Source organism: Nannospalax galili, unplaced genomic scaffold (assembly GCF_000622305.1).
Source record: "Nannospalax galili isolate Female #2095 unplaced genomic scaffold, S.galili_v1.0 scaffold559, whole genome shotgun sequence".
NCBI classification, from domain to species: domain Eukaryota; kingdom Metazoa; phylum Chordata; class Mammalia; order Rodentia; family Spalacidae; genus Nannospalax; species Nannospalax galili.
In genome coordinates, this window is record NW_008343479.1 from 4,136,490 (window position 1) to 4,144,162 (window position 7,673).

At 36.2% G+C, this 7,673-nt stretch overlaps 1 pseudogene; it reads left to right on the plus strand.

Moving 5' to 3' along the window:
- The first annotated feature begins 965 nt into the window (after positions 1-965).
- LOC115071466 lies at positions 966-1,631 on the plus strand (annotated as a pseudogene).
- Positions 1,632-7,673: the final 6,042 nt, after the last annotated feature.

Below are 7,673 nucleotides of genomic sequence, written 5' to 3' on the forward strand. Positions count from 1 at the left end.
CAGATGGCAACTAACAATTGTCTGTAACTCCAGTTCCAGGGGAATCCAATGCCCGATTCTGGCCTCTGTGTGCATTGCATGCACATAGCACATTTATAAACATGCAGACAAAACACTCATTCTCTATGGTATTCTTCTCCTACTGTTATGCTCATAATTTGAATATTCCAGAGCTCTTCCAGGTTGTTAATTTTTTTTTTCCTCATTGACGTTTACTGAGCATTCCAATTCCTCTGCTTGATGTTCCAGCCCTGACACTCTGTTTTTCACATGATACATTCTATTGGTAAGGCTTTCTTATGAAGGTTTTCTTTGGCTTATTGGGTTTTTCATTTCCAGCATCATTTCAGTTTGTGTTTTCTTCAACAGTTCTCTCCCTTAATTAAAATCTGTTTCCATAGCCTGGATTGACATCCTCACTTTATTTGCATCTTTGTTTTTGTTCTCTTAGATTATGTTAATATCTTCTTTGAATTGTTTGAACATGGTTATAATCATTCTTTGAAGCACTTTTCTGGAAGATCTTATGAGTCATTTCCATTGGATTCATTACTGTGGAATTAGTTATTGGGGGAAACTGGAGGATGATGTGGGTTTTCTTTTTCATTTTACTTTTGTTTCTTTGCTAGAAGATGCACATCTAGTTTCTTTGCTTAAGTCACCTTTCTTCTTTTAAAATACCTTATTATTTTTATTTTATGTGTATGAGTTTATTGCCTGCATGTATGTGAGTGCACCGTGTTGTGCAATGTCTGAGAAGATCAGACAAAGGTGTCAGGTCCCCTGGTGCCAGACTTATGGACAGTTGTTAGCCACCATTTAGTTGCTAGAACTTGAACCTTGGCCCTCTGCAAGAACAGCCAGTGCTTTTAACCTCTGAACCATCTCTCCAGCCACAGTCACCAAACTGATTATACTAATATAAATGCCCCACTCCCAGGACATACAGACAGCCTGTCGGGAGTATGGCACTGGTGTATATGGCACCACCACCTTGGCCTCCTATGCAGCTCAGTGTGCCTATGGCACTTAGCTATAGGCAACAGATAGCAGTCACTACACCTGCAAAACTACAATATAACAAGCCTGATGAGATTACTTAACCCCAATTTAACAAAGAGGGCTAAAACCAGCCCACTCTAAGATATGGTCAGAGTAGATACAGTTATAGAAGCTATCCCATTCAGCTAGTCACTACACCTCCATCTCTTCACAGCTGATGAGAAAATTTATGATCAGAGAAGTTACACTCAGCAGAACACCTCTGGGTGACTGAACAGCTATGGACAGCAGAGTAGCTGTGGTCAATAAAACAGCTATGGGTAGCAGCCTCCTGCTAGTTAGGCCCTACTGCCGACCAGATCCTATAGCCAGGCTCCTAGTCAATCTAGTCAACAGAGCAGCAGCTAGCAACAGCAGGGTTCATTCTAACAGACCACCCAAGTAGCATGGGTATCTGTGGACAGGAGTCTAGGGGATATTCCAGATCAAAGGAGAACCAGAACAGGAGTGGTCTGATTCATAGACCAAGGGAAGAAGAGGATTTGATGGTGGAGGTTTAAGCAGAGGTGGGTGAACTGGGGTTACAAAGTGAAAGCTTTGCATATACTTCAATATTTAAAAAGCCATAAATGGAGGGCACCCAGTCTTCTGTAAATAAACTCCCACCATATGCTTTGTTTTTAAAAAATGACAGGTGTTTGCATAGTAGATAAGAGGATATGACTAGACTGCAAGTGGATGGGCTTACACTGGAGAATGTCGGGTGACACTGACTTGACACAGTAGGCCTTAACACCCAGGACAGAGTACCTGGTTGCCAGTTGGGGCATAGGGATATGGGAGGGTACTGGTGGGGATGGGGCTATAAAGGTGATTCAGATTTTTTGAGATATTCTTCATGAAATAAAACAAAATTTAATAAAAACAAAATTTTTTGCCTTTTTGAGACAGGGTCTCCCTGTAGCCCCAGCTGTCCTGGAATGTACTATGTAGACCAGGCTGTCCTCGAACTCACAAAGATCCACCTGCCTCTGCCTTCCAAGTGCTGGGATTAAAGGCATGCACCACCACACCCAGCATGAAAACAAATTTTTTGAAAAAGAAAAAAAAGAGTTCTTGTACTCAGTACTCAACCTGTAGTATAATAAAAAGTGGAAAAAGTGTCCATATGGATAGGAAATACGTACATTGACTATTTTAAGCAAAATGTTCTCCTTGTGTATTGAATCCTTCTGTAACTTTAGTAACTGCATACTGTTTGGAAATAAATCAGAGTAGGTCTACAGTTCTAGAACTGTATAACTTGAAGTGTAACTTTGTGTTTAAAAAAAGAATACATAGAGCCAAGCTAGGTGATGCACTCCTTTAATCCCATTGGAGAGGCAGGTGTATCTCTGAGATCAAGGCCAACCTTGAATTCCAGGCCAGTTGGGATATGAGAGGACCCCACCCTGCCCTGCCCTCCTAAAGGAAGTTTCTACTAAAATTATCAGAAAAAAATCTATGAAAATAAAAACAAAGACACACAAAACAAAAAAACAAGTGCAGAGTAGAACATTAAATGAGATCAAAAGAAATTTTGAAAACAAAACTGAATATGAAATTAATAAGCACTAGCACTAAATATTTGATACATTTCCTAACCCGCCAACTACACTCTAAAATTTGGTCTGTATCTCACACTGTATGTCTATATGGCATGCTCATGTCCTTGTCTAGCATCTTGAAAGCTAGTTTGATGTTTAATTCATCTTTATAAATCCCTAATTTGTAAAAAATATGGATATTTTGGGAAAGTAAATTAAGGGTTGCAAAAGACGTGAAAAGTACCATTCAATGTTGATTAAATCTTACTTCCTATAATATTTTGAAGTGATTTAAAGAACTAAGATATGCATTAACCTTAAAATTAGAAGGTTAGTTTCATGGTCTAAATAGAGAATAAAAAATGACACCCTAAACTGAAGTAATTGTAGGAAGGATTTGTGAAGTAAGTTTTGGCAGTACTGTAGCTCTGGCATGGGAAAACTTTAAGAAATATCTAAATACCCCAAGACTTGTAATAATAGTATACTCTTACCATTCTGAGTCCTGTGAAAGTTACATAGAGTTTAACTTTAGGAAGATAGAGAGACGGTCACTTGGCATATGGCCTTCAATTTAGAGGACCACACATAATAAGGCACACGGATGATATGTTGGGAAGCAACAGTATTTCACTCCCATTCACCATACCTCCTGAAAGAATCTTGCATTATCAAAATGAGCCAGATATTAAAGGACATAGGAACCAGTAGAGACACCTTACAAGCTCTTCCTGAGTAGAGTACAGATAGAGAAAAATGGGGAGCAGCTCTGCAAGAACAAAAAGATGTCCAACACAAAGCTTATTAACAAACTGATAATATGGTCTGTCATCAATATTTTTGCGTTGTAGGCAGATAAATATTTATTGTATTGAAGGAGAGTGCCCCTCAGAACCCCTCCCTGTCCTCTGAGAAAAAGCTGCCCTCCACTTGACTCTGGAAATCCCCTCCATTGTTCAATCCTTTCCTGGTATCTGTTTATGATTTCTATGGAAATGGTTGGGGCAGAAGAAATAGAACGTTCTGCCCCAGGTAAGCTAGCCAATGGCAGTATACCTGAGACATCTATGTATGGTTTCTATGGGAATAATCTGGGGCAGAAGAGAAAGAACGTTCTGCCCCAGATAAGATAGCCAATGGCTGTATAGGTAAAGTATCTGGAAATCAGCCCTAGATTGTTCCAATCCTTTCTTGGTTATTCTGTGTATAGTTTTTATGGGCATCCTTGCTTTGTGGTTCTTGTAGTTTTTCTGCTTAAAAGTCCTGCATTTTCACTGCTCAGGGTCGCAGTACAACTCCCGAGACTGTATGTGTCCCCAACTGGTTGGCTCCAATAAAGTGCTCCTTTTCACTGAGACTCAGTGTCTGAGTGGTCAATTTAGGGAATTTTACGGACCCTGAACAGTATTAGTAAATATTGTGTGCTAATTCCTAGCTTCTGCTTGACCCGTAATTATAATATCTATTGTCTGTGCAGTTAATATCATTTCAAATGAAAGGAAAAATGCCTGGGCCAGAGGAGAGATGGCTCAGTAGATAAGAGCATTGACTGCTCTTACAGAGGATCTGGTTCCGTTCCCAGCACCCACATGGTGGCTAATAATTGTAATTCCAGTTTCATGGGATTTAACACCATTTCTTGTGGCCTCCTCTGGCATTGGATAATATCAGTGCATTTACACACATGCAGGAAAAATATTCACATATTAAATAAAAAATTATTTAAATTTATAAGAAAAATGACATATACTCAGATAAAAGGCTCTTGGCCACAAGTCATATTTTGTGTACTCTGAATTAGAAAGTTGTCTATGACCTAATTTGGGCCAGTATAAAAATAACTCACATGACTGGTAAGATGGTTTGGGAGTTAAGAACACTGGCTGCTCTCTTGGCAGACCCAGATTTGTTTCCTAGCACTCACATGGCTACTAACAGCTGTGGTAATTCCAGTTCTAGGGGATCTGATGTCTTCTTCTGGTCTCCATGAGTATTGCACACATGGACATGCTTACCTACATGTAGAAAAAGCACTCATGCACATAAAATACAAATGAATAAATAAAAAGATTTTAATAAATAACTCATAAGTGACTGAGAGACAGTGTTAAACTCAACTTCTCTTGAGGCAATTTACAGTACAGCAAATTTAGATTTACTTCTCTGTAAAGCAAATCCAAAGCAACACCTAAATAGTAGCTTCATTTTTTTTTTTTTTTTGGTTGTAGTCAACCTTTTGGTTATCAAATACTACACTTTTTTTTTTTTTGAGATAGTGGCACACTATGTAGCCCTAGTTCAGCTGGAACTTTCTATGTAGACCAGGCTGGCTTCTAATTCACAGAGATCTGCCTGCCCCAGCCTTCTGAGTGATGGGATTAAAGGCATACACCACCTTGCCTGAGTTTATACCATCTTTTTTACGTTGACATTTATAAGTGAAAATGTTTAAAAATAAGGACCACACAAAAGCCAAAAATTTATCATTGACCTTAAAAGACAGAATCAAACTCCACTCTACATAAATTCTTTTTTCATTTAAGGACATTTATTTTGAGATGCATTATTTTTGTTATGTTCCTCTCAAATGAACTGAAATGCTTTCTTCATCCCTTTTAGTTGATTAAATTTGGGCTCTACAGCATATTTTGACCTGGCCTCAAGACAGGAAGTGAGTGTGTGATGAGTGGGCGGGAAAGTCAGTAACTGATTTTCAAACATAGTAGATAGTACTGACATTATTCCATTTTATAATTTATTATTTTTACAAGAATTCACTTACAGCCAAATATGGTTCCTTACAGTAACCTCGCAGTAACGTTACAAATGGCTTATGAATGGATTCTCTACACCTATTCTATTGCTCTTCCAATTTATTTCTATGAAGTTGTATAATCACCATAAATCATGTGCTCTTCCAACTCTTCTGCTGAAAAGCCTTCAGTAGATTCTATTTATTCTCTTTGTGAGAGCATATGGAATTGCTTTGTGTCTAAAAGGCTCTACTGATCTTCTTTCTATGTGATTCCTCGTAAATATCGAGCCACATTCCTTTCCCCCTCACATTGTTTTCTGGTAATGCTTGATCTCACCAAAACTCTCAAATATATCATACTCTCATCTCTTAGCATCTACATATTGTGTATCCTACTGGGTATACAATACACATCACCTACATCTGCCTTTGTGACTAATTTAGCTTAATTACTAAGGGAGATAGTTACTGAATCTTTGTACTTCTGTTCTCTTTTATTTCTTCTTCTTCTTAGCCTCTTTTATTTCTTCTATAATAAAACTCTTCTACCATAAAAATGTTTTATTAATTGTTTACAAATATTATTTACTTTGCATATATTATTTGATAAATATCTCATAAGGACACAGTTTTTTAAGCATAATAATCAACCTGTTACTTGTGCGGCTGAAGTAGAACTGCCATGTGTTCAAGACCAGTTGAGCTATATAGTAAGTACAAAGTAGTCTGGGATACAGTATGGGACACGGTCTAAAAAATAAATGAAGAGAGAAAGAAAGAAAGAAAGAAAGAAAGAAAGAAAGAAAGAAAGAAGAAAGAGAGAGGGGGGAGGGAGGGAAGGAAGGAAGGAAGGAAAAGAAAGAGAAAGAGAAAGAAAGAAAGAAAGAAAGAAAGAAAAAGAAAGAAAGAAAGAGAAAGAAAGAAAAAAGGTAAAAGAAACATCTCTGTGTCTAAAATTTCTGAAATTCTGAAAAGTATAATTCAATAATAATTCCATAATTCCACACTAATTTGATACAATTATATGGAATTTTTCTGTCTTGTCTTTTCTTCCTTTTTCTTTTTTTAATCTACATAAAATTTGAACCAATTTATAATAGTGAGAAAGAAAGAGAAAGAAAGAAAAAAGGTAAAAGAAACATCTCTGTGTCTAAAATTTCTGAAATTCTGAAAAGTATAATTCAATAATAATTCCATAATTCCACACTAATTTGATACAATTATATGGAATTTTTCTGTCTTGTCTTTTCTTCCTTTTTCTTTTTTTAATCTACATAAAATTTGAACCAATTTATAATAGTGATTTATAATAATAAAATGTTTTCAGATGGTTTTTATCTGTTTTTCACACTAACATAATTCACATTTTAAGTTTGATATGGACTAAATACGGCTCTAAAGCATTTATTACAATTTTGGATGCATAATAGGCATTAATAAATGTTAGATATTATTTTATATTTAATATTAGAACTAATTCTTCTAACAAGTAACTTGTTATATGCAAATGCCTATTCTGCCTGAATTTTGCAGTTAATGACTAATGATAATAATCACAGAGTCCTTTTAGTTTATAAACCATTTTATATACCTGTTTGTTTAATTTTAATGAAAACATACGGAACATATAGAATATAGATCATTCACACAAATTGTAGATCTGATGACAGCAGTTACAAGGTAAAATGATGGAGCACTTGGGAGGCATGGATAAGAATTGATAAACCTTTTAAAAACAATTAATTAATTTAAAGGATAGACAACAATGAAAGACATTAATGAGGGGAGGAAGGAGGAGGAGATCTGAAAATGATCAAAATATATTTAATGAAATTCTGAACTCAATCAAGTATTTTTTTAAGAAAGAATTTAAGGGGGCTGGAGAGTTGGCTCAGCAGTTAAGAACACTGACTGTTCTCGCAGAAGACCCAGGTTTGAATTCCAGCACCCAAATGGCAGCTAACAACTGTCTGTAAATACAGTTCCAGGGGGTCCAACAGCCTCTTCTGTCCTCCATGGGCATTGCACAACATGGGTGCACTTACCTACGTGCATGCAATACAAGCATACACATAAAATAAAAATAATAGACAAAAATAATAAAAATTGTTAAAAAGGGAAGAAATCATATAAACAAAAAAAAATCAAAACATACTTGTCATCAACCCATGAGCATTATTCTTCAATTAAATACCACTGAATATCTTTAGATACATAATGGAAACCTTAAATTCAGCAGCAAATTCCTGAAACATCCCCATATTTTAATTATTCTGGATTCAAAAGTTTAACAAATCAGCACACAAATGAAGACAAAAGAAAGTGGTTTT